This window comes from Ursus arctos, unplaced genomic scaffold (assembly GCF_023065955.2).
Source record: "Ursus arctos isolate Adak ecotype North America unplaced genomic scaffold, UrsArc2.0 scaffold_3, whole genome shotgun sequence".
Taxonomy (NCBI): domain Eukaryota; kingdom Metazoa; phylum Chordata; class Mammalia; order Carnivora; family Ursidae; genus Ursus; species Ursus arctos.
The window spans coordinates 76,647,396-76,673,425 of record NW_026622985.1 but is presented as its reverse complement, the minus strand read 5'-3'; the positions used below and the strand labels follow the sequence as shown (position 1 = coordinate 76,673,425).

General features: G+C 36.2%; 1 long non-coding RNA gene and 1 pseudogene across 1 annotated transcript in view; one reads left to right on the top strand and one right to left on the bottom strand.

Annotated features, from left to right (window-relative positions):
- Positions 1 to 23,850, bottom strand: part of LOC113263655 (uncharacterized) — a 292,192-nt gene extending 268,342 nt beyond the window's left edge. Inside the window, exons 1-3 of the long non-coding RNA XR_008956299.1 lie at positions 23,479 to 23,850; positions 15,875 to 16,093; positions 1,244 to 1,428 (exon numbers count right to left, since the gene is read on the bottom strand). This is a non-coding gene — a long non-coding RNA (uncharacterized LOC113263655). The remainder of the gene's footprint in view (positions 1 to 1,243; positions 1,429 to 15,874; positions 16,094 to 23,478) is intronic.
- A 162-nt stretch (positions 23,851 to 24,012) lies between these two features.
- Positions 24,013 to 25,541, top strand: LOC113266995 (developmentally-regulated GTP-binding protein 1-like; annotated as a pseudogene).
- Positions 25,542 to 26,030: the final 489 nt, after the last annotated feature.

Genomic DNA, 26,030 nt, shown 5'->3' with positions numbered 1-26,030 from the left:
AAATCCATCATTACATTAAAGAAGATAAGAGTAGTTTTTTATAAGCTTTCTTTAATAAATTTGTGTTACTGACCACTTTTTAGTGTTTATATAGCAATAGTATTTCTTGGGCCATAAATTTAAATCAGTCTATAAATCACGTAACTCAACTTTGTGAAAACTTTCTAGACTTTTTTTTTTAAAGATTTTATTTATTTATTTGACAGAGATAGAGACAGCCAGCAAGAGAGGGAACACAAGCAGGGGGAGTGGGAGAGGAAGAAGCAGGCTCATAGCGGAGGAGCCTGATGTGGGGCTCGATCCCATAGCGCTGGGACCACGCTCTGAGCCAAAGGCAGACGCCCAACCGCTGTGCCACCCAGGCGCCCCAACTTTCTAGACTTTTGAACTAAATCACGTAACTCAACTTTGTGAAAACTTTCTAGACCTTTGAACCATACTCTTTCTAGAGTAGAAAAAGCTTCAGTCTAAACTATGCAGGACATTGAACTTAAAAAGGAAGTTGAGTAGTTGTTCTATTAAAAGTGTGATAACAACTCTTAGATAAGCATTTATCTAAGCTCTTATCTTAGTAGATCCCCTACAACTCATTGGCCTTTTGATTTTAAATCCATAAGAATAAAAATCATGATAAAAAATATAAAATCAATTAAGAAACCAAATACATTGAGTTTTCCATAAAATTTCACATGCATGTAAATCATTTAGTCCTCAGAAAAATTCTATAAAGTAGTTAATATCCCCACATTTAAATATGTAGAGACTGATGATCTGAAAGCTTAGGAGATTTACATAAGGACGCACAATAAGAAGATAGCCTAAGCAGGACTTCAAAATACACCACTTTGAAATTTCATAATAGCATATTTCCTAATCTAAAATATAACATTTAAAAATGTTTTCCAGGGGCACCTGGGTGGCTCAGTCGTTAAGCGTCTGCCTTCAGCTCAGGGCGTGATCCCGGAGTCCTGGGATTGAGCCCCACGTCAGGCTCCTCTGCTGGGAGCCTGCTTCTTCCTCTCCCACTCCCCCTGCTTGTGTTCCCTCTCTCGCTGGCTGTCTCTCACGTCAAATAAATAAATAAAATCTTAAAAAAAAAAAACAAATAAAAATGTTTTCCAAACATCTCCATTTATATTTAAATATATAACACACAATTATGATCTTAAGCTTCATTATACTGAAGTATTTATAAAATAAATTAAAAATGACTAAAGATTATTATAGTTAATTAGCAAATTACATGAAGAAAGGAAATAGACTGTAGAGTTAGAATCAAAACTTAGGTTCTTTTGCGTCATTTGGTGGCTCAGTCAGTTAAGGGTTCGACTCCTGATTTTGGGTCAGTTCATGATTTCAGGGTCCTGAGAACAAGCCCCACATTGGGCTCCTTCTTCCTCAGCCCTTCCCCTCTCTCTCTCTGTCTCTCTAAAAAACAAAACAAAACAAACAAAAAAAAATCTTAGTTCTGTCACTTCCTGTGTGACTTTGAGCAAATGACTTAAATTCTCTGAGCTTCTGTTCCTCTTACGTAAAACATGGATAATAATACATTGCACATAGTACTTGTGTGGTGGAGAAGCTCTAAGAAAAATATGCAGGGCCATGGTGGCACACAGTAGGAACTTAGTAGCTTATATTAATTTTATTTTAAGAAAAACTATTCTAGGAATTTATATTAAAGTTGTTACTGTTGTTTTTGGTAGAGTAAAACAACTCCAAAGTTCAGTTGTAGGACATTATATATTTATTTTGTCCATGAATAGCTAGCTATCAGTCTTTTCCTTCTAAATATAATAATTTCTTAAAGAGAGCTTGCCTGGTGACTTGCCTATAGTGTTTTCTGTGTGGTAGCTGTAATTAAAAATTTACATGAATCTTCTCATGTTTATAGTCAATTGGGAAGTTATCTGGCAACAGGATTATAAGGCAGCCATTATTTGAAAGACCAAGTTCTAGAAAATCAGGAACCACAAAGAAGTAAGTCTAACATACTTCTCTACATTTTCCCTCGAAACATTTGCTTAGAACTAATCTGAGCAGGCAAAAGAGAAAAATCAAGAAAATGAGAAAAAGCTTTTGTTAAAACACTGGAAAGCTATGCAGAGGTCGTGGCAGTCTTACACTTCTAAGGTTATAAAAATTGGGAGTTCAAGATTCTTCAAGAAGGACAGTCTATGATAAATATTTAAGGCTTCCCATTGGAATTCCCAAAAGGCTACACTTCGTAAAGATAAACTGGAATCAGAACAGCACTCAGAAATTCTGAAATTGTTTCAATCCATGTATGGATAAAGGTGATTTCTTTGCCCCCTGGAAGGAAATTATATCCTCTCTGGAGGAAGAAAACATCACCTAGTACTTCTATAACTTTTCCTACAAAATGGTGGCATTCACCAAATCTCATACACACACACACACACACACACACATACACACACATCAAAAGCCAGAAGATAGAAAACAGGTAGTCCATTTAGATATTGTAAGAATCAGACAAGGACTTTAAAATAACTATAATTAATGTGTCCAGGAAAATAGATAAGATGGGGAATTTTACTAGCAGACTGAATTTATTTAAAACAATTTATTGAAAATTCTAGAAAGTATACAATAAATTAAATTATAAACTATACAGATATTTTAACAAATGATTAGACACCACACAAAAGAAAATTAATAACTAGGAAGCAGATCAGTAAAAAAATTAGTGATTTGAAGTACAAAGTTGGAAAAAAATTTAAATATGTAACAGAGAATGAGTCATATGGGAACCCTGAAAATATCTAACATGCATGAAATTGGAATCCAAGAAGGAATGGAAAGAAAGGATACTTGAAGATAGATTAGACAGGGAATTTTCCAAGATGGATAAAAAGTAGCCAGCAACATCAAACATAAAAGATATCAAAAAGCCCTGAGATCAAAGAGGATAAAGAAAAAACAACATAGGCACATGTCTACCTGCTGAAAAAGAGAAAGTGAAAAACTTAAACGAAGATAGAAGGACAAAAAGGACATGTTACCTTCAGAGGGGTGACAGACCATAAGACTGACAGCTCACTGAGCAGACATGATGCAAGCCAGAAGACAAGGAAGTGACAGATTCAAAGTACTGAAAAAAATAAATGCCAACCTAGATTCCTTCAGACAGTGAAGACAACCTTAAAATGATGGTGCGATGAAGAAATTTTCAAATAAATAACATCTGAGAAAAGTCATTTCAAGGACAACTGTGCTAAAAGATATAATATAATGAAGTAGTCCTTCAGGAAATAGAAGCATAGTAATGCAAAAGGATGAATAATTTTGGAAAGTGTAAAAATGAAGGTAAATCTAAATAAAGACCAACCGACTGTCCTGAATAATCTTGTGAATTTTGAAGTGTGTGTGTGTATATATCTAATCATGTATATGTATTTGTGTGTATCTGTGTGTGTATATATATATACACAGGTATCCATATCCTACATATCTATATGTATTTGCACATATATAGAAATATACATATATAATATGCATGTCTACGTTTATATATACAACACAACAACAATAGCACAAAGCTCAGGAGGCAGAAAAATGAACTTAAAATGTGTAAGGTTATTGTATTGTCCAGGTAATGGTAAAAACACTAATAAGAAGTAGACTGTTGAAATATCTAGAGATTTCACTTAAAGAATAATAAATATAAGTATATAATGAAAAAGCTAATAGAAGGATAAAAAATATTTTAAAAATTATATCATTACTCCAAAAGAAAATAAGAATGGAGACAAAAATAAATAAAACCAAATAGAAAAACAGGGGGGAAAAGGTAAGCTAACAGATTTAAATTCTGCATGCATCAGTACTTACATTAATTATATGACATTGAATCAATTAAATACTCCAAATTTCTTTAAAAGATTGTCAAGCTGGATAGAAAAACAAAACCAAACTGAATACTGCTTAAAATGGATACACATTACATATGAAAAGACACAGGAAGTTTGAAAAAAAGGATGAAAATATATGCCACACAACTACCAAAAAAACAAAAACAAAAACTGCTAATACTAATATCAGACAAGATACACATCAAGGCAAGGAGGAAAACGAGACATATCTCATAATGATTGGGAGTTCGCCAAAGAAACAGGTATCTCCAGGGAAACAGAACCAATAAGATCGATCTATCGATCTATCTATCTATCTATCAAGAGACTTATTATAAGGAATTAGCTCATTTAATTATGAAGGATAACACGTCTCCAGCTCTACAGTTGACAGTGGTATAGTTCCGTTCTGAAAGCCAACAGCAGGAAAACAAAACAAAACAAAACCCTCATCTTCCAGATCCAAGGCTATTAGGCAGAAGCAGTTCCCTATTGCTTCCAGGGTGGTCAGCTTTCAGGTCTACTCAGACCTTCAGCTGACTGGATGAGAGCCATCACACTGAGGAAAAGCAATGTGCTTTACTCAGTCTGTCAACTCAAATGTTAGTCTCACCCAAAACACCCTCACAGACACACTTAGAATAATGTTTAAACAAATAACTAGGCACGTATGCCCCAGTCCAGTTGACAGGTAAAATCCATCACCACAATAATGAAAAGATTAATTCACCTGACAAATATAACAATCCTAACAACATGTGTCTCCTGAGGTTGGATGGGGACACAGTTGACTAGAAAGTCTAAAAGGCAGAGACACCAGATAATTGTGTCAAAGGTGCAAAATTAGCAATGGAGAGGTTGCTGAATGTAGGGAGGGCATCACTTAAGTCTCCAGAGACCGTTCGTGGTAAAGAAGGCATGAACCCTCCCGGTGGGTCAGGAGACGAACATTCTCCCACAAGGAAAATGATGATAATGATAATGAATATTACATCCATTTGTGGTATGGATGGATGGATGGATGGATGGATGGATGGATACAATTTCCTCTCAGTAGCTCTATGAAGTTAGTTCTATTTATTATCCTCCCATGTTCAGATGAGGATACTGAAGCAAAAGATATTAAGTAACCTGCCTAAAGTTACACAACCAGTAAGTGGTAGAATCAGGATTTGAACTCAGGTAGTCAAGTTCCAGAGTTCCTTTAGCACCACGCTGTGTAACATAAACAGAAAAGCCTAGGTAAAGTAGACCTCCAGAAAACTGGGGCTATGTAGGAGGAAGGGTAGGAGTCAGTCAAAGAACATTATGTCCCTATATCACAGGAACCTAAGAGAGAAATAACTTTAACACCTACCAGGCTCAAAACCAGAAAGCTAACTTGGCAGTATCAAAAGAGTAAACTTAATTGGTCCCCCCTTGTATCTCTTCTGCATTTGCCTAGTTTGACCCCAGAGAAATTTGGAACTTATATTTCTGGTAATAAAATTTTACCTTCTTTAGGTTTCCATTGTTCACCAACAACACTTTTTTTTTTAACAGAACCACAGTTTTAAAAAAAATAGCTTAACTCGTGTTTGTCAGATTATTCTTATTCTGACTTCATTCTAAGAAGGATTCACACTATTACGTGCAGTTCATTATAATTTGTGAATTTCTAGTCTTGCTGGGTGTGTGTCCTCACTTACAAAAAGATCAAATGCTTCTATTTGGAAACACAGGATAAATGAGAAAAGACCACAGATTAGTTGTTCTGTTTTTCTCCTAACAGTTTTTTCCTTGCCAAATCAATTAAGTAAACAAGCTGTAGTTTCCATTCTAAAAATAGAAAACATGCATTTACAGTTGCTCAAATATGTTCTCCTTTTTGTACATAAAAGGAAATACTCAGAAGATTTAATTATAACAAGACTTTGACATTTGTGACATCAGTGTGATAGGCTAGTTAATGTTTGTGTGCCTTCTCTAAACACAGAAACAAACGGAAGGATCCGGCAAGCCATCCTGAATGCTGTACTACAGCGGACAGGCTGGAAATTTGCCATATGGATACTATTAGAGTTACAATTAGCTGACAGCTCTTGGACAAAAAATGCTGTTATTCCTTGTAGAATTTTGCAGTGCAGAGCAGAAATATTGGAAAAATTAATACAGTTTTATGGAGGTGATAACTGTTAAAGAAAAAAAAGAGGTCAAGAGCAGCCTTTGTCATGAAGCTACAGGAATCCATGAATAAGGGCCTAAAATATCACTTTCAAAGGGAGAATCCTGAAGACTCCCCAAAGCTGCTTCTCAGTAATCTAGATCACAGTAGATACAGGGGCCCCCCTGCTATCTGAGGGTAGGTTCCTATGAAACCTTTTGTAAACTGAAGTGGCCCTACTGTGAGGAAGCAACTATCATTAATTTACAGTTGACCCTTGAACAATAAGGGTTTGAACTGTGCAGGGCAACCAATAGGAAGGTTTTGCTTTTCAATAAATATAGTACAGTACTGTAAATGTATTTTCTATTTTATTTTCTTAACATTTTTTTCTAGCTCACTTTATTGTGAGAAGACAGGATATAATACATACAACATACAAAATATGTGTCAATCAGCTGTACATTATCAGCAAGGCTATCAGTCAATAGCAGCCTATTATTTAAGTTTTGGGGAAGTCAAACATTACGTGCAGATTTTTGACTGCATGGGGCTCAGTACCCCTAACCCCCATGTTGTTCAAGGATCAACTGTGTATGGAAAAAATTTTAAGCATCCCCAGGCCCACAAAATAACTTCTTGTAGATTTTGCTGATACCTTGGATACATCTTGCTAACAGATGCAGAAAATACACTGAGATAAACCCAGAGGTTTACAGACTCGGTTCAAAGCAATAGCAGCTTGGGGCGCCTGGGTAGCGCAGTCCTTAAGCGTATGCCTTCAGCTCAGGGAGTGATCCCAGCGTTGCGGGATCAAGTCCCACATCGGGCTCCTCCACTGGGAGACTGCTTCTTCCTCTCCCACTCCCCTGCTGTGTTCCCTCTCTCACTGGCTGTCTCTCTGTCACATAAATAAATTTAAAAAAAAAAAATCTTAAAAAAAAAAAAAAGCAATAGCAGCTTGATGCTGAGATGCTGAGTGTAGTTCCTGGGGAAGGAGCTGGGTGGCGCCACTCTTGCTGCTGGGGTGCAGGCTGCCTCTGTAACTGCTCACAGCAAAACAGATGCTAAATGCCAAAAGCAAAAATCCTCTTCGGGTTTCCACTGGTTAGCAAAAACAGGTACTAATGTAGGTCTTTCATAAGAGCAAAGTGGTGTAATACAAAGTGGAAACACAGGGAATACCTGTATTTTAAACTTCAAAGTTCAGCTGGGGAAGGTGCTAGGAAGACTAAGACTGGAAAGATCTTGGGAAATGATTCACGAGATAGTTATTAAGAATAACATCAGGGCCATTAACCAATAAGGGTTTTCCAAAGTAAGAATATTCCAAATCCTCATTGGAACATCAGCCAAAGGATTATATTTTACCTGAAATCTGCTAACACTGAGTATTAACTTTTTAATCTAAGGTTTCTCACAGAGAGAGAATAATTTCTTTTAATGCCCTTCTCGGTTTTTCCTATTTCTGAAGATAGTCCGAAAGGGGGCTGATAAATCGTATTTAAAATCCAAATTGTTGGGGCACCTGGGTGGTTCAGTGGGTTAAGCGACGGACTCTGGATTTCTGCTCAGGTCGTGGTCTCAGAGTCATGGGATCAACCCCACATGAGGCTCCTAGCTCAGCGCAGAGTCTGCTCGAGATTCTCTGCCTCTCCCTCTCTATCTGCCCCTCCCCCTGCTCTCTCTCTCTCTCTCAAATAAATAAGTAATCATTAAAAATAAATAAAATCCAAATTGTGTTTCTAAAAATGAGGAGTTTCAGAGATTTCCTCTGTTGATAGGTTCATAAAATAGAAACAAAGTAATGAAATTCCTTCATCTGCCATGTTATATTCTTTTGCTCTTTGTCTGATCTCTATATATTGTTATGAACAGTTAGACCAACTTAGACCACTCTTAGTTATGAATCTCAGTTTAGACTTTCCTTCCTCTAGGAATCGTTTCATGACTCTTTCAAATGTTAAACACTTACTGGAGAATCCTTTACTCTCCCCAAAATACAGGACTTATGCAAAACACATTAGAAGAATATAAACGTTTAATGATACCCAAATGCGTTTCCAAAGTATCCTATATTTCTTCTCTTACAGTACTTAGCGTGCACCGTATTGAATCCGCTATTTAATTTTTTTCCTCCACTAATCTTATAAGCCTATGAAAACAGAAAACCTGCCTTTACTGTTTATTATGTCCCCAGAGCTTAGTGCAAAGCCTGACACTCAGTGTGAACCCAGTAAATACAGGAGAGGAAATGATAAATTCAAATAAAAGCTACACGAAATTTCACATACTGAAGTTCTGACTCAGGACAAATATTTGAATTTTGGACAGCATGAAAAAATAAGAATAAGCCAACAAAACCACCAAAAATCAGGGAGGGATGGTAGATACATCTAAATCAAGTATTTAGAAGATACTATAAAAAATTTGAGACATAGCAGCAAAACCTACCAATAGACAAAGAACATTCACCATAAACAAGATGAAAATTGTACCAGTTATTTTGTCACAATTTTAAAAAAAACTTAATGAAGCTATCTCTTTTGTGAAGGAAGTCACCAAGGAGAAACGTAAGAACTCAGGGCAAGATAGTAACACAAAGGCAAAATAATGTGGAAGTTGTTAGAACTCAGGAAAGAAGTAGAAGGAATAAAAAAATCACAGAAATGACAAATTTTGAAGAAACACAAAGGAGAAGAGAAACTGGTGAACATATAGTAAGTGACATAAAGAATACAAACATAGGGGCGCCTGGGTGGCTCAGTCATTAAGCGTCTGCCTTTGGCTCAGGGCGTGATCCTGGCGTTCTAGGATCGAGCCCCGCATCAGGCTCCTCCACTGGGAGCCTGCTTCTTCCTCTCCCACTCCCCCTGCTTGTGTTCCCTCTCTCGCTGGCTGTCTATCTCTCTGTCAAACAAATAAATAAAATCTTAAAAAAAAAAAAAAGAATACAAATGTAAGAATCCAACATAAAGAAATGGAGTTAAAGAAAGTGGAGGAGAATTAGATGTGATAAGTACAGAAGATAAGCAAAATGAGCCGATATGTGCATAACTGGAGACTCCAAAGCAAAACATGGAAAGAAAAAATCTATAATATTTAAATATTCGGTTCCAAAAAAATGTCTGCTGAATACACATACTAGAAAAGCGCATGGTCACCTAGATCAAAGTGACCCAGAATGATCAACACTGAGCAATATCCTGGTCAGGTTACTGTTTCCAAGAACTTCCTTGAGGATCTACTTAGGAAATTGCTGGAGAAATCATGAAAAAAAAAAAATGTCAGTCAGACTGAAATCATCTGTTATAGAACTTTGGCTAAAATAAAAATGGTGCCCCAATTCTCTGGCAAATGTTTAAGCTCATATTTCATCTCCTTTAGCCCAATACACTTGTTATTTCAGGGTCTTTGATGAGTCTTTTCTGTTGCCTCTTTCTTCGGGTTTCTTTTAATCAGTCTTTTCTCCCTACGTGCCTTGATATCTTGGATTTTTGTTGTTGTTGTTGTTCCAAACATTGTATTTGCAAAACTGATTGTATAAATAATTTCAGTTAGAGCCTAAGATAACTTCAGCTTCTGCCAGAAGTGATTTATCTTTTGTTTCTGCAGGGGGCACTATAAACATGGGATTATCCTCATCCAATCCCAGAAATAGAAATGTTTCAGAACTAACTTCAGGCTCCATGAAGGCCACTTTATATACATTTACCCTCGCTCTGGGGTTGTATCCTCTGGGACCTTTCTTCAAAGCTACAGGCATCTACCAGAGCCCAATTTATTTCATAGGCTTTGGACTCCAATTTCTGCTTCCCCGGAAGTCTGGAGTAAATTAGGGTGGATTCCTTTCTGACATATTTCACAAGTAATAATTATAAGCAAAAATTTAATTGTAAAAAAAGAAGAAGAAACTATAGAAGTAGTGGAGCAAGCTATGGAGTTTCATATATAAACTTCACATATAAACCCAGAAACGGAAAGGATGGTCTAATCAGCACTCAGAATCCAGAGTCCTCAAAGAAAAGATTGATAACTTTCCCTACCTTAAAAAAAAAAAAAATTCTACATGTCAGGAAATACCATAAATAAACCCAAAAGGCAATCGGGAAAAATATTTGTAATTCTATCACAGACAAAGGGCTACTCTTACTAGAATATATTAGTGACTAAAAATAAATTTAAAAAATGAAAAATAGGCAAAGATCATGAACAGGAAATGCAAGTAACTTTTAAACACATAAGCAGATGTTCTAAATCATCTACAATGAAAAATAAAATTAAACTACTTTGAGATGCCACTTTAACTTATCATATTTACAAAAATGGAAAGTTTGAGAAAGCACTCCATTAGTAAGATGATGGGGAAACAGGCAACTTCACACATTGCCGATTGGAATATATATTAGTGCAATTACTATGAACAAAAATTTGGCAATAACTATCAAAATTACAGAAATCTCTGATACAATAATCCAACATATGACATTTTTCAGATATACCTGCACAGGTGAAAAATTATATAGATGCACACACTTATTCATTGCAGCATATTATCTAACAGAAAGAATTTACATTTATAATATCAAAATATGTAACAATATGGGAAAGAGCAAATAAATTATGGTATGAGGACTATAATCATTGTTTTTACTTTCATTGAAATACCACAAGCCCAACAAAATTAAAATAATTATTAATAATACATACTAAAACCAGAAGCACCAAATAACACAAACTCTGGTTCATAAGAAATCAGCTAAAGTAAATAGAAATTTGTGTAAGTATTCCACGTTGATTTTGCAGAATTCTGTATGGACAAGAAGAAGAAGGGCTTTGTCAAGAAAAAGAGAGAATGAAAAAGAGATCCTGTTGGAATATATCATCCAACAGTACATTTTAGGGAAGTGTGTGAGAGGCATATTTTATAATCCTTTCAATAACAGAAAATAACTCTCAGTTGCCTTCATAATTGAATGACAAATTATCTTGAAGTAAAATGTTTTTTTAAGATTTTATTTATTTATTTGACAGAGAGAGAGACAGCCAGCAAGAGAGGGAACACAGGCAGGGGGAGTGGGAGAGGAAGAAGCAGGTTCCTAGCGGAGGAGCCTGATGTGGGGCTCCATCCCAGAACGCCGGGATCACACCCTGAGCCGAAGGCAGACGCTTAACGACTGCGCCACCGAGGCGCCCCTGAAATAAAATTCTTAGATCAAAACCTTTTTCCTTCAAAATTCCACTGAGAGGGCCTCCTTCACACCCTATACTAGACTAGGTTAAACACACACACGCAAATACATCTTGCATTTCACCTTATGTTATAATATTACATACATAATTATTTCACTGATAAACTTTGTCCCCACCATCCTGGAAACCCCACAGTAATAGGGACTGTGATTATTTTATTTGCCTCTGATTCACCTAGGTTTGTGTAGACACAGAGTAAGTATACAGCACATATATTTTTAAATGAATAAATGAACAAATGAGTAAAGAAAGTACCTATATATATTACTTCATCTTCCTCTAACATTTAGCATTAGAACAAAGGCATCTAAACAAAGGTAAATTTTGCTCTGTAGTAAATAAATTGCAATTCTAAGTTCATGCTTGAAGGATTTTGAATCCTTTTTTTTGAATTTGGTAAGAAATTTGTCTATGTGTGAAGCTTCTTATAGTCTGTACCATAGAACTTTTTTTTTGATATGAAATCATTTGGATTCAAAATTTAAATACCCTTATTAAGATGTAATTATGTCAATCAGTGATGTAAGATCTTGGGCAAAAATGTGAATACAGTAACAGCAATACAGAATGGCTCCCTTGTGCCAGATACTCTTCCAGGGGCTTTATGAATAATAACTAGTTAATCCCAAATTAACTCTCTGAAGTTATATAGATGAGGCACCTGAGATAAGCAAAGGTTAAGACAGTTTCCAAAGGAGAGAACCACTTGGGGGACAAGAGATTCTTCGTAATGCTTAAATAAATATCATTTATACGTATATAAAATATGTATGCATATGCATGGAACAGATATATAAAAGAAACTCAGCAGAGGTTACTTCCAGGAGGAATGAAGAATCTACAGTGAGAGGAGGATTGATATTTCACTATAAACACATTTGTATTTTCTGAAAGGTTTGCTACGTACATATGTTACAGTTCCTGTTAAAAAAAATATCACCTATCCTGAATGTGTGTTATTTATGCTCCACTTGGCCAGGGATACCAACTGAAGGGAGAAAAGCCAAGGCCCAAACCTTCAATATCACAGCCTTGCCCATGGTCAGTCCTGTTTGAACAGAGAGTATTTAGGGTAATGTATAAACACAAAAAATATTTATTTTATAAATGTTATGAATATGCTTTGGGGAAAATATATTACAAAAATATAGTTTGTTTCCTTTTCTTTGAATTATTTTATATATTCATTTTAAAAGGTCCTTGGGAAATGTATTCTCACTGTAATACATAATTGCTCACGAGTCACTTTATTAATAGGAAGGTGCATTGTGCTTTATCTACAAGTACTGATACTCAGTATTTCTTTGAAAACAGCACCAGCTTTTTGATCCTCATCATTCCAGTTTTATAATCATTCAACATCAAATCAGGAGCAAGTCTCATCATTTTCAAACCATACTGATGTGGGATGATGAGATATCAGTTCAAGATATTGTTTCAGTTGAAAGGGAAAAACACCTGTTAACAACAACAACAAAAAAAACCCCCCAAAAAACAAATCTACTTGTCTGTTTCAAAATGTTTTTTTTTTAAAGCTGTAATCTGATGGACAAGAAATACATGATAGTAGACTTACAATAAGATGAGCCACAACTGTTCATTTTGCCTTTAGTTCAATCAGACTCAGAAAAGAAATAATAATTCACAGGACGCAGAAGGAGATGGGATGGGATTGGCAGTGCTTTTTTCACTTTTGAGATAAGTACAGGCAACACTGAACTGTAAGGAAAGCACTTAATCCCTATCAAAAACACATTTTAAATAAGTATATATCTGATGTAAAAAGCATCCCCTCATTTGGAGAGATAAAGGCTAACAATAATAGCTGATATTTACCAACACATTCCAGCTGACCTTGCACTCTTCTGTTATCACATTTAATATCCTGTTTTTTTAATGTTCAAGAATGGTGAAACAGGTGCCACCAGGATAAGTGACTTAGTCAAAACAAAACACTCTAGAAACAGAAGAGGAGACCCTCAAATCCAGGATTCTTCATTCTGAGTCCAGAGTTGAGCATACAGCATTTATTCACCAAATATTTATTTAGCTCCTCTCTGCCAGGTGCTCCTCAAAGACCTTGGAATGCAATCCTCTTGAGGAACTTACTTGTTACTGGGAGAAACTGATGGTGTCAAGAAGACTAATTTTTTTAAAACAACATTTTGTGATAAATTATATTATAGAAATGAAGAGTATGCTACAATTAAGACTAAGGTTGGGCCTTTTTGAGTAGAGGGATGAGCCCAGCACTAAAGGAGCAGAAGCAGCAGCTTGTGTAGAGCAGAAGGAAGAACTTACAAGCAGAAAGAAAAAACATAGGCCCTGAGGTTTTAAGAAAGAACTGCAGCTGTTTGTGAAGCAAAAAGGAGGTCTGTGCACTGGACAGTAGAAGCAGAGGGAGAATGGCATGAGCAAAATCTATAGAGGTAGGAATGGGGATGGATTATATAAGACTTTATAGATGATGAAAGAGTTTGAATTTTATTCTAGATAACATAGGAATTCACTTAAGGAATTTAAATCAGAAGGAAACTCTAATTTACATTTTTCAGTGTAAAATTTGCTGGGCAAGTAAGTAGATGATGGTACTACTTGCTTAAACAGACTTTATAACTTTTACTCAAAGATAGTTTTGAGAATAAAAGGAGGCATCACTGATAGTTACTCTATGACAACGGGTCTACACCTGGATGTCCCAGGTGTATTAGTCGGCTTTTGCTACATAACACACTACTCATTGGATTTAAACAACATTTATTCAATTCACAATTCTAAGAGTAACTGAGAAGCATTTTGTGGTCTGAGTCTGCATGGAGGATTGCCTCTGGGCTCACAGGCAGACTAGAGAAGGCCAATCTGAAGGTGGCTAAATAATCTAAGATGGTCTTTGAATTGCAATAGACTCACATGTCTGCTTGTTGTCAGCCAGGGATATTGAAGCAAATATGCCACTGGTGTCTCATTATCCTTCAGGCTGGCTCACTCACAGGGTGGTGAGGGGATTCTACAAGCAACAAAAGTTAAAGCCATAAGACCTCTCGAGGTCTAGGCTCATAAATTATGTGACTTATAACTCATCATTTCTCCTACATTCAATGTCAAAGAAGGTCAAGCGTCAATCCCAGATTTAAAGAGTGAGAAGCCAAACTCCACCTTTCGGTGAGAGGTACTGCAAATTATTGTGGCTGTTTTATACACTCTAACACCAGGCACAGTGGAATGTATGCTCTCACCGCATTTACTGAAATGAGGAAAACTAGAGGAAGTACAGCTTATTTCCAAGTACCACAAAAAAAGGCTATTCTACCACCCCGGTACTTCAAACAGTCTTAGAATTATGAACACAGATTTCTCCTTTGGAAGCCATATCAGGACTTCGAAACACAAAGAGAATTAACAGTCTGGGAGGTTGTATAGATGGGCCCTCTGTGTTAGAATAAATCCTTTGATACATCTGTATTCTCAGAATGAAGTAGGGATCTTTAAAGTAGATGATTACATCAGGTATATTCATTGAGTACAGTGGTCAAACATAGATGATATCTACCTATTTCTGGTCCTATGCCTCCTGGTATCTCATGCTGCCTCTGGGGCAAAATACTTTCACAGCCCAAGGATTCTTACGCTTTGAAAGACATGGTGATGACAGTTGCAAAATTAATGACCACACCCGGGCCACTAACTGTCTATGGCTTATTCTTATTTATTTATTTGCCCAAATTTTCTTTCTAAGGAAATTCAAAGAAGTCAGGATGAAACTCAAGAGTGTCAGAGCAATAGGAAGGATGTGCCATGGGTCTCAAAATCTGAAATGTTCTTAGCTTTAGTCCTTGTCTGGTACTCTCATGCCTTCTTGCCTAGAGTGCAAGATCTCCACTAGTCCACACTGTCACCACATCCCCATCTCCTCCTGCACCTGAGCAACAACCAATGGATCCATATTTTACAGAAGTCTTTAAACAAACAAACAAAAAACTTCCCAGAGTGTTTTGAAGAACTACCGTGTTTAGGAATCACTGATTTTATCAAGTTTATAGATGAACCTAGATTCTTCACTTAATCTTGATGCAAGTGGCATTTGTGTTTTCTTGGAACCTAAAGAAATCATAATGTATAAATAATTTCCTAAGAAGAGACAAATTATTCTTTTGTTTTCTTTGAATTACTTTTACTAGAGAAAGCGAATTTTGTGTCACTAAATACAAGCATACATCATTTTCTTGTGTTTCTCCTTACTGTGTTTGGCAGATATTCCATTTTTCACAAATGGAAGGTTTGTGATGACCCTATGTTGAGCAAGACTACCGGAACCATTTTTCCAAGTATTTGCTCACTTCGTGTCTCTGTAATACATTTTAATAATTCTCACAACATTTCAAAATTTTCATGATTACGATATTTCTATGATGACTTGTGATCAGTGATTATGACTCATTGAAAGCTCAGATGATGGTTAGCAACTTTCAGCAATAAAGTAGTTTTAATTAAGGTATGTACATTGTTTTTTTAACATAGTGCTATTGCACACTTAACAGACTACAGTACAGTGCACACATAACTTTTATATGCACTGGGAAACCAAAAAATTCATTTGACTTACTTTATTGCAATATTCACTTTATTGTGGTGGTCTGGAACCAAACCTGCAACATCTCTGAGGTATGTCTGTAAAGAAATTCTTACAGTAGTGGTATACTTCTCAGATTTCAGACACCTGACTCCTGTAAATTAGATTTAGTTTCTTTGGGATATGGCTGGCAGATGTCACTTCTATGTATTGAATCTTCAAGATGGGTACATTATTCTCCTGAAAAGAATGCTGAAATGTATAAAAATGAACAATAGCAACGACAGAGCACAAAGAAAAGAAAATTCCTGCCCAATAACACATAAACTAGTGAAAAGTAGAATCAGTGCAAAAAGCAAGGTTTGCTATTTCTTTCTTTTGTGTACACCAAACACTGTTAAGATAACAGCAATAATGGCTATAATCATTGAGTCCTATACCACAGCCTTCACAAGACTTTTCACTAAGCTTGTTACTAGCATTAGTCTATTAATCTACACAAAATCATGAGGCAGGAATACTATCCCTACTTTAAAGATAAGGAATCCAGAACATAAGAATGTTAAGTAACTTGTCCAACTTGCACACTGGTAAGTGATAGAGCTGGGATGGGACCAGGTCATTATAACCCAAAACCCATATATTCAACCATTCTTAGAACCTGAGCTAGAAGGAGAAGAGTAGGGGCAGAGAAAAGGCAGAGAAGGTGACAAGATCTGAAAACATGGTCATGATTTCTCAGCATATGCTTAGTAATGACTACAAATTTGACTTCCAAACTTGAGATTCTCCCAAACCCGACAATCAGTGCATAATTCAGGTAAATATGCAACTACTCTCAGAGGGAAATGAAGGGAACCTCATGTTCTATTACTCTCTTCATCTTCTAATACTTTACACGTAGAGAATATTATTAAGCTAAAATGTAGGTGTTTTATTCCCTTTGTTTAGGGGGAGGATTGTTTGTTTTTATTTCTATATAATCATATCTGTCAATGAGATGAAAATTTCTCTGGTGCTTGATCAATGAAAAGTAATAGTATTCAAGGACTGCCTATCAAATGGACAGAGTTCACTGGTGGGAAATGAGTGATAAGTCCAATTGAGTGGGTTCCTTTCCAAAGGGCAGAGAAGAATCAGTGTTAAGTCCTCCTCTTCCACATACCGTTATATGGATCTTCCCACAAGGAAAAGGACATTTCACCAATTTTGCAAGTAGTTCAGGAATTTTTACAACTAAAAACTGTAAAGCAAAAGTTAGCCAAATATGGCTAATTCCTAGGAATAATTTTATTTGAAAGTGATCTATATCTTGACTGATAGTAAATAGTACAGATCATCTGCATATAGTCTACACTGGGACTTTTTGCTAAAAAGACTTTCCAAATGATTAGTAAAGACAGATATACATTTACGTATCTCTTCTTTTTGTTTATTATTTATCTTCTAAATGGGGATTTGTCTTTAAATTTCCACAGAAAATGCTTTAAGTTGTTTTATTAGATATATTCCAAAGAGACATCATTTCTAGTAAATGGAATATTTTAAGTATCTATATCTTTATATCCTCCTGAATTTCATACACAGAGTTTCTCTGCTTTTATTATTATTATGTAAGATTTTGTGTGAATTAAATTATTAGGAACTGCCTAAGTTCATTTTAGGTACAGTTTACAAACCAAATTTGATTATTTTGTAAGTACCATAAAATCCCCCTTTTTAGTGCCACATGCTGGATCCAGTTATTTGAGTGTATCTAGATGAAAACCAAGAGATGGGGACCATGTATTTTCTGCGAATATGCTCTTATTTCATTACCCACCCATCACCTCCTGTTTTCAAAACCAAAGGAGAGCTATAGAAGGAGGTAATGGAGGTAGACCATTTGGTCCAAATATCAAATGTTTAGAGACCTGTGCATATGCTTTAACAAAGTAAGGTAGGGTGACATTTTATTATAAATACAGACCTCCTAAAATCCATCAGTGCTAGATAAACACGAGTGAGAGGCCAGGGCCAGGGGCAAGGATTCTCATGATAGGAAAATTGCATGGGTCTTAACAAAACTCATAGAGTTGTTTATTTTCTTCTTCCTTTCTTAATAAAAAATTATTTTTCTTTCAAGTGCTTCATTTAAATTGATTTCTCATAATTGTTGATAAAGAAAAAAAGCATATCTTTATTCTTTAAACAATTTGTTAAAATCTTGTATCTGTAGCTCGCCAGAATTTTAAGGTGTGTCACGAACCCCACTTAAAAGAAGTACATAAGAAACAGATCTACACTCAGCCTATCTGGAAAAAAAAAAAAGCCTTAAAATTCCCTTTGTGGGGCTGAATGACTAAGATGAGCTGTCTATGTTAATCAGATTAAATAAGAAATGGCCAAATATCTATTATGTGCTGCATGGAGACAGACACTGACAATCAAAGCTAGAAAGTTTTAATGAGGAAACTTAATTAAAACACATCATCTTCAGAAATAGGAGTCCTTAATTTGAGAAAAATCACTGCCAAACTTAGCTCAGCTGTACTAATTAGCAGAGGTTGGGAATTCAGAAAGCTATCCTGTTAGAAAAAGATATGCTAAGGAGTGACTCCACAGACTCCTGCCCATAGAATCTATTGTTGGGGCTCTGATCCTATGACCGATACTCGTGTAGATTTGGGCAGAAACAGGACTTTAAATGATACCCCGGCAGATCCCCTTATGAAGTACAGAGTTCTCATCTAAACATCCTGATATCCAGGAACCTCAACGCCAGAGACAAGGATTCACTACATTCTTTGGTCAATTTTTAAATATTTCAATTTAACTGGGAGTATTGTCTTCAAATGAGCTGAATCTCTTTGAGGTTTGTTTTCACTTATTGTTTAATTCTTGCTCTCTAAAGTTATACAGATGAAGTCTAACCCCACTTCTCCATACCTGTATCTGTTAACGTCTTTTTTTTTTTCTTTTCTAACACAACAGGACTTCCTGATGTTTCTACTGAGCCTCATAACACTTTTCAGACCTTACCACCATCAGGGTCAGTCCCTTCTGGAAGAAATGCAGTTGTGATCCTTCTTAATCTGTGATACCTCAAAGTCTAATCTATTCAGTGTGTCATATAATAGGACTAATGCTTCCAGTGCTTTGGACTCTCAAATTTTGTAATTGCTACCTAATTTTGCATTAACACTGTGGCAGTTACAGCACACTGTTGGCTGATTTTGAACTTGTAATCAACTGAAACTCCTGTCTTTCTTATGAACAGCTATTGAGCCAGGTTCATCTATATTTTGTACTTCATCACTTGATTAATTTAATTTGTTTCATCCTTATTGAACAAATGACGAATGTCCACTTTAAGAAAAATTAGAAAATACAACGAGTAAGCAAGATGAGCAAGAATAAAAATTAAGTATAAAGCATCCCTTTATTCCAAACATTTGAAGACAAACAGCATTTCCATTTTGTAAATATTTTATCAACTTCTTTTTCTATGCATACATACACTGGCTGTTGGATATTTATGTGCATTTTCTGTGTACACATACAATATGTAATTATATATATTCTATGATCTTGATCTCACGAACTTTTTCCAAGTTGTAACTTTGTAAATGTCTTTAAATTTTTAAGATACATATTTATTCATCTATATTTTCATGTGAAATGGCTTCACAATATTCCAGTTTTAGATGTAACAACACTGTTCAAGGTCTTATGGCCATGTAAGAAACCACTTCAAAATGTAGTGACTTAAAACAAGTCTTCCTTTTGCTCTCAAATCTATGGTTTGGAAGAGCTCAACAGACTTGTCTCTGCACTACCTGGAATCAGCTTTAGTGCCTAAAGGCTGGAGGCTGGTTTTATCTGAAATCTCATTCACTTACATGAATACTAGATGCTGGCTTTCTACTAGAACACCTACAGGTGACCTTGCCATGTAGTCTGGGCTTCCTCACAACATGGAAACACGACAAACAGGGTTTCGAGGAAGAAAAATTCCAAAAGAGACAGAACCAGATGAAAAGTCATATTGCCTTTAAACATCACTTTCATCATATTCTATTCAATGGGAGAGCCACAGTCCTACCCAGGTTCAGGGGGAGGCAAAATAGACTCCAACTGAAAACGGGGAAGGAACAAGGTTAAGGAAGAGCATGTGGGACTGGAAATATTTTTATGATGATTTTGGGAAATTACTATGTCCACAGCCATAATTCATTTAACCTACTTGATACTGTTTAAAATTTCTACCATTATAAAAAAATGCTGCAGAAATAGTTCTCAAATATACATTTGTGGGCATTTACATAATGATTTCCCTAGGATATATTCTGAGAACAGTGATTACTGGGTCAAAGTGTACCCACATTTCTAAGACTTTTGATAGATACTAGCAAATTGCCGTTCAGAAACGTGATGGCAATCTAGACCTTGATCACCAGTCTATGAATGGAAAAGTCTATTTCCTAACTCCAGCTTAAAGACTGGGTATTATCAGACTTCCTAATATTAGCCAGTGCTATATTATTATTATTTGAATTTCTTCAATTATTAGTACATTTGAACATTTTATATGTCTACTGGTAATTTGTATTTCTTTTTAGAAATTGCTTTTTCTTGGCCTTCAATCACTTTTCTTTTGATCTCTCTCTTTGAAGTGTTTTAGAGTTTTCTGTAACGAGGACATTAAACCTTGTCTTATATATTGCAGTGCTTTTCCCAATTTGTTATTTGCCTTTTGTACCCTATGTAAAGTTCCTGTTTTTTCCTGTATAAGAATATTCATTTCTTAATAACGGTTTGAGGCCTTCTTCAAGACATACGTTACATAAAAATTAACCTATATTTTCTTCCAATACTATTTTTAAGATTTAATTTTTATAGAAACTCTTCAATAAATCTGAAATTTGGTGTATGGGAAGAAATAGAAAATACATCTTCTTCTAAATAATTTTCTTGAAAATCATTTGTTTAATAATTCATTTTTCTATTATTTGAGATGTCACCTTTATCACAAACCAAATACTTAAATAGACTAGTGCCTGATCTTTTAGATTGTGTATATGCCTCCATTTATCTGTCTATTGCAACTTGTTTGTCTATCAATGTATTTTTCTACCTCTTTCTCAATGTATTCTTATTACACTATTATAGACACTGCTGCTTAATGGACAGTGATATGTAAACTTTCTTGTTTCTTAAAGCCATTTGTAAATCTGATAGAAGTTTTGGATTCTCTACCTAAAAAATATTTTCTCTACCTAGAAAAATTCTGTACCATAAAATTGTTTTCAATCAATTTCCTACAACTATCCGTCTCTGAGACCCATATAAGGGTTTCATTTTTGCACATATCTTAAGAATTTAACTCCTGAGTATTTTATTGTTTAGACCATTATTGTGAATGAGCTCTCTTTTCCATTTAATATCCTATTATGTTGGTTTGTTTATATCATATAGGAAAGCTGTTGATTTTTTTAAAATAATTCTTTTTTATCCATCCACCTTTTTGAATTCTTTCAATTTCAAATTTACATGTTTTCATTTTGAATGAGTAAGTCATAGGGATGAAAGCTGCAACATACGGGATATAGTCAATGGTATTGTAATGGTGTTGCATGGTGACAAATGGTAGCTACACTTGTGGTGAGCACAGCATAATGTATAGATTTGTCAAATCACTATGTTGTACACCTGAAACTAATGTAACATTGTGTGTCAACCGTGCTTAAATAAAATAAAATTAAAATAAATGTTTTCATTTTAAATCCTTTGTGTGTTCTCTGTAGACAATCAAATCATCTGCACTGAATATAGCATTGCCTTCTCTTTTCCAGTTTTTAAATATGATATATATCATGTTAGAATATTTAAAACACATGTCCTGGATAGAATATCTAAAACAATGCCAAAAAATAATGGAGATAATACAATTTTATTTTTATTCATTTTTTAATGCATAAATTACTTTGAATGCAACTAGTCTTACCTGGCTACCTGTGCAAGATAAAAATTCTTTACTGTGTTCAGTTTCCTTCTGTTTTTCATACGTTTTTGTTCTATTCCCAGTTTATTAGCAATAAATGTCTTTTTGAACTTTTTATTGAGATATAATTCACTTACTATAAAATTCACCCTTTTAAAGTGTACATTTAGTAGGTTTTGGTATACTAACAAAATTATGCAACCATTACCCTTAACTAATTCCAGAACATGTCATCACTCCAAGTAGAAGCCATTCATTAGTAATCACCCCCCATTCCCCACTTCCCTCAGGCCCTAGTAACCATTAATCTACTTTCTGTCTCTCTGAATTTGTCTATTCTAGACATTTCGTATAGTTTCTTATCAAATTGAGTCAATTATTTCCAACTCTTAGAGAGATTTCTGAATTCTGATTCTACTCCAGTTACATTAGCTATTAATTTTGCACTGCCAGATGAATATTGATTAGTTTTATAAGTATGCCCTGTGTTCTAGGTCATTACTAAATTTCAAACAGAATTGTGCCAATTATTTGTGCAACTGCTACATAGGAATCTTCTGTTACATTGTTGTAACAAGCTAAAGGTTTGCTCATCTTTAGAATCATCTTGTCTGCGTGTCTCTGTTTCTCCTTCAAGCATGTCTTAAAAAACTGTTATTAGCTAAGAACATGTTACATTGTTTCTGGTATACCAGCCAAACCCTTCCAAATCCTGAAATTAAGGGTATTTTGGCAAAATTTATTGTAAATCACCACATAGTAACTCCTACTAATCAATACACCCTTTTCTCTATGTGAATAAACTGTCTCTTTCATAAGAAAATTCAAACTCTTCTCTAGTATTAACTACAAATCTAAAGCCCCACAATTTTCAGAATAAAACCTTTAAAAATAAACCCAAATTGTTAGTGTTTCCTACTCTAAATTCTGTAACCTTTCCTTTTTCCATCATATCTCAAAAATCACAGATAATGTGGCAATTGCTAAATCGCCACCTTAGTGTCTACTTTCTATCCACTACAGCCTAGAGGAGAGTGAAAGGGACAGCAGTATTATTCATATCGCTCTGCCAAATTGCTATTAATTATTATAATCAATGATTCCGTTTCTCATTCCTCCCCCCCCAACACTTGATTAATATAAATTATCATGAAAGATGAAAAGTCATGGACTCTGACAAGTATGGCACAGAGAAGGGCCCCAGGAGTGGTCTCATGGAGTGCACAGAGTCTTCAGGCCCTGTCCCCACAGAGCCCAGTGATTTGCTTCAGGGGCAGGGCTAGACCTGGCCACCAGTCCAGGACAGGGTGGGAGGAATAGAGACTGCTATGTCCACCTAAGCTCCTCTCACCGTCCAGATACTCCCACTCCCACCCATCCCCCAGTGCTTTAGCTGTACCCAGGCATGCAGACAGAGCTGGCTTCCCACCACAGTGGGGGAACAGCCACCCATCTATTAGAATCAGCCTCTTTCTAATGCCCTAATTTACAAAAAAGCTAGAGCTCCTCAATCCATCAGAGTTCTGGTCTCCCATGGTTATGTATATATACACATGTATACTGTAGAAATAAAACAAAAATGGAGTCACATATGTTAAGGATAAAATGAAGTTGGCCAGTACAGTCGCATTAAAGAGAAACAAAACAAACTTACCTAAGTTACAGAAATTGACAGCTCTTCTCAAAAATCAGCGAAGAACGCCAGCCAATCCCCAAACACCAAGTGTGTTATGTCATCTTGGGACTTTCCCGTTCCACTGACTGGGCTACCCTGATCCAAATAGGGAAGAAGATCACTAGGCAATCAGCTGAAAAGGCCAAATACATTCTGCATTTGCCGTATTAAAACCCTTTACTCTGGGGGCACCTGGGTGGCTCAGTTGGTTAAGCAACTGATTCTCGATTTTGCATCAGGTCATGAACTCAGGGTCCTGGGATGGAGTTTTCACTGCCTCCCTGCTCCTCCAGGAGTCTGTTTGAGACCCTCTCTCTCTTTCTCTACCCCTCCCCCCACTCACGTGCTCGCTCACACTCTCTCTCAAATAAATAAATAAATCTTTAAAAAAAAAAAAAAAGCCCTTTAGTCTGTGAGCAACTCGGAACTCACAGCTCCCATAGCCTTGAGTTTCCAAGTTTGTAGGTCAAAACCCTTGCAATAAACTCATCTTTCTGCCTTGTTTTATTCAGTATGCAGGGTTCGGCAATACAAACTTGTGTGTACACAGGGGCCAGCACCAAGCTCCATAGTGAATGATGCATCCTCTTCCCCAATAAAGAAATGACAAACAAAAAAAGCAACTTAAAAAAAAAAAATGGGCTGGGGGGAGGGGAGAGGAGAATGCTCCATACTGTGTGTCTCCATGAGCCTCACAGGCAGAACTCTCACTAGAAGTAGAAAGTACCTTGTCTGTGCATTGCATTAGCACCTGATGGAACTGGCTGATCTGCACCAGGTATAGTGACCACTGCACCCCCTAGGATTCACCACCAGAAGTGGCACCTTAACCAAGATCACAGAGATCAAAGCTGAGATGGCTCAGACTCAAGAAAAACAAGGCCACAGCACACCGCCTAAGCCTAATTAAACTTGTGTTTCTAAGCTTTGCAGAGAACTTGTTACTCCAGATGGTGGTGGTAGTGGGCTGGGAGAAGATTTTGATGTGGCCAAGACAGGTAATGTTCAAATATTGGGTTTGTGAATTTTCCATCTGTGGAGAAGTCAACACTGCTCAGTAACCTGGCAGGGTTGTTTTCAACATGACAGCCTGAGTTCATTACTCTCACCACAGTTCCTCGTGTCATCAGATACAAAGGTGTCAAGACCCAGCTTCTGGATCTCCCAGTTATCAATGAGGGTGCCAAGAAAGGAAAAAGTAAAGGAAGTCATTGCAGTGGCCTGAGCATGTAACTTGATCCTTGTTGTTCTGGATGTCCTGAAATCGTTGGGACCTGAGAAGAGAATTGAAAACAAGCTGGAAGGCTTTAGCGTTCACTCGAACAGCAAACTGCCAAACATTGGCTTTAAGAAGAAGGATAAGAGAGGCATCAATCTCACTGTCACTTGCCCTCAAAGGGAACTGGAAGCTGAGAGTGTGAAGAGCATTCTGGCTAAATATAAAATTAGTAATGCTGGTGTGGCTCTGCATAGTGATGTCACAGCAGATGACCTCATTGACGTGGTGGAAGGAAACAGAGTCTATATCCTTTGTATCGATGTGTTAAATAAGATTGATCAGATCTCCACTGAAGAACTGGATATCATCTATAAGGTGCCTCACTATGCATTCTTCTCTGTCCATTACTGCTGGAATTTTGGTGAACTCTTGGAAAATATCTGCTACTAACAAACACTAGTGAGGATTTCACCAAACACAAAGGCCAGTTGCCAGATGACATACCTCCAGGGGTGCTGCCTTAACCCAGGATCACATGGAGGATTTCCACATGAATATTCACAAAAACCTTATCAAAGAATTAAATATCTTTCAGTCTGGGGGACCCTCTGTGAAACACAATTCTCAAAAAGTGGGTTAAGTCCATATATTAGAGAATGAGAACGTCATTCATTGTGAAAAATTGAAGCCTTCTTCTTTCCCCAACTGCCAGGCCAACTGCAGCAGTTTTCCCCATGACCAAGCATTCTATCCCAGGTCCGTTCTGGCTTTGGCAGCCACGAGACCAGGAATCACGGGAGGAAGATGGAGGCACCCACACTGAAACCTCACTTGTCTCATCTTAGTGTCACCTTGTATATTGAACTGCATAAAAACCTGGTAGAGGGGGGAAAGCCATTTTGGGTAAGGATTTCACAAATATCTACCTGGGGATTCATAATTAAGGTGGTCACAGGGTCATAAATATTTTTGAAATCTTGTTCAGGGCATGTGTATGCAAATCTGAAATATGTAAACAAGGACACCTATACCTGAGGTGAGGTTAATGAATGTTTAATGAATTCGTGAGTGACATAACCTTTCAGTGACAGTGCTCACTCTGATATTAATGCGTATAGGACACATCAGTAACTACTTATTAAAGTTTTGCCTTTCATTATTCAATTAGTGGGAAATAAAGACAAACCTAAATATGTTCTACCACTGAAAAAAATGGCAAAATATTATAACTACCAAAAAAGAAAAAAATTCGCAAAAGCCTATCTAAGATCAACTTTGTTGTTTTTAACTATATTTACAGAAATATATTAAG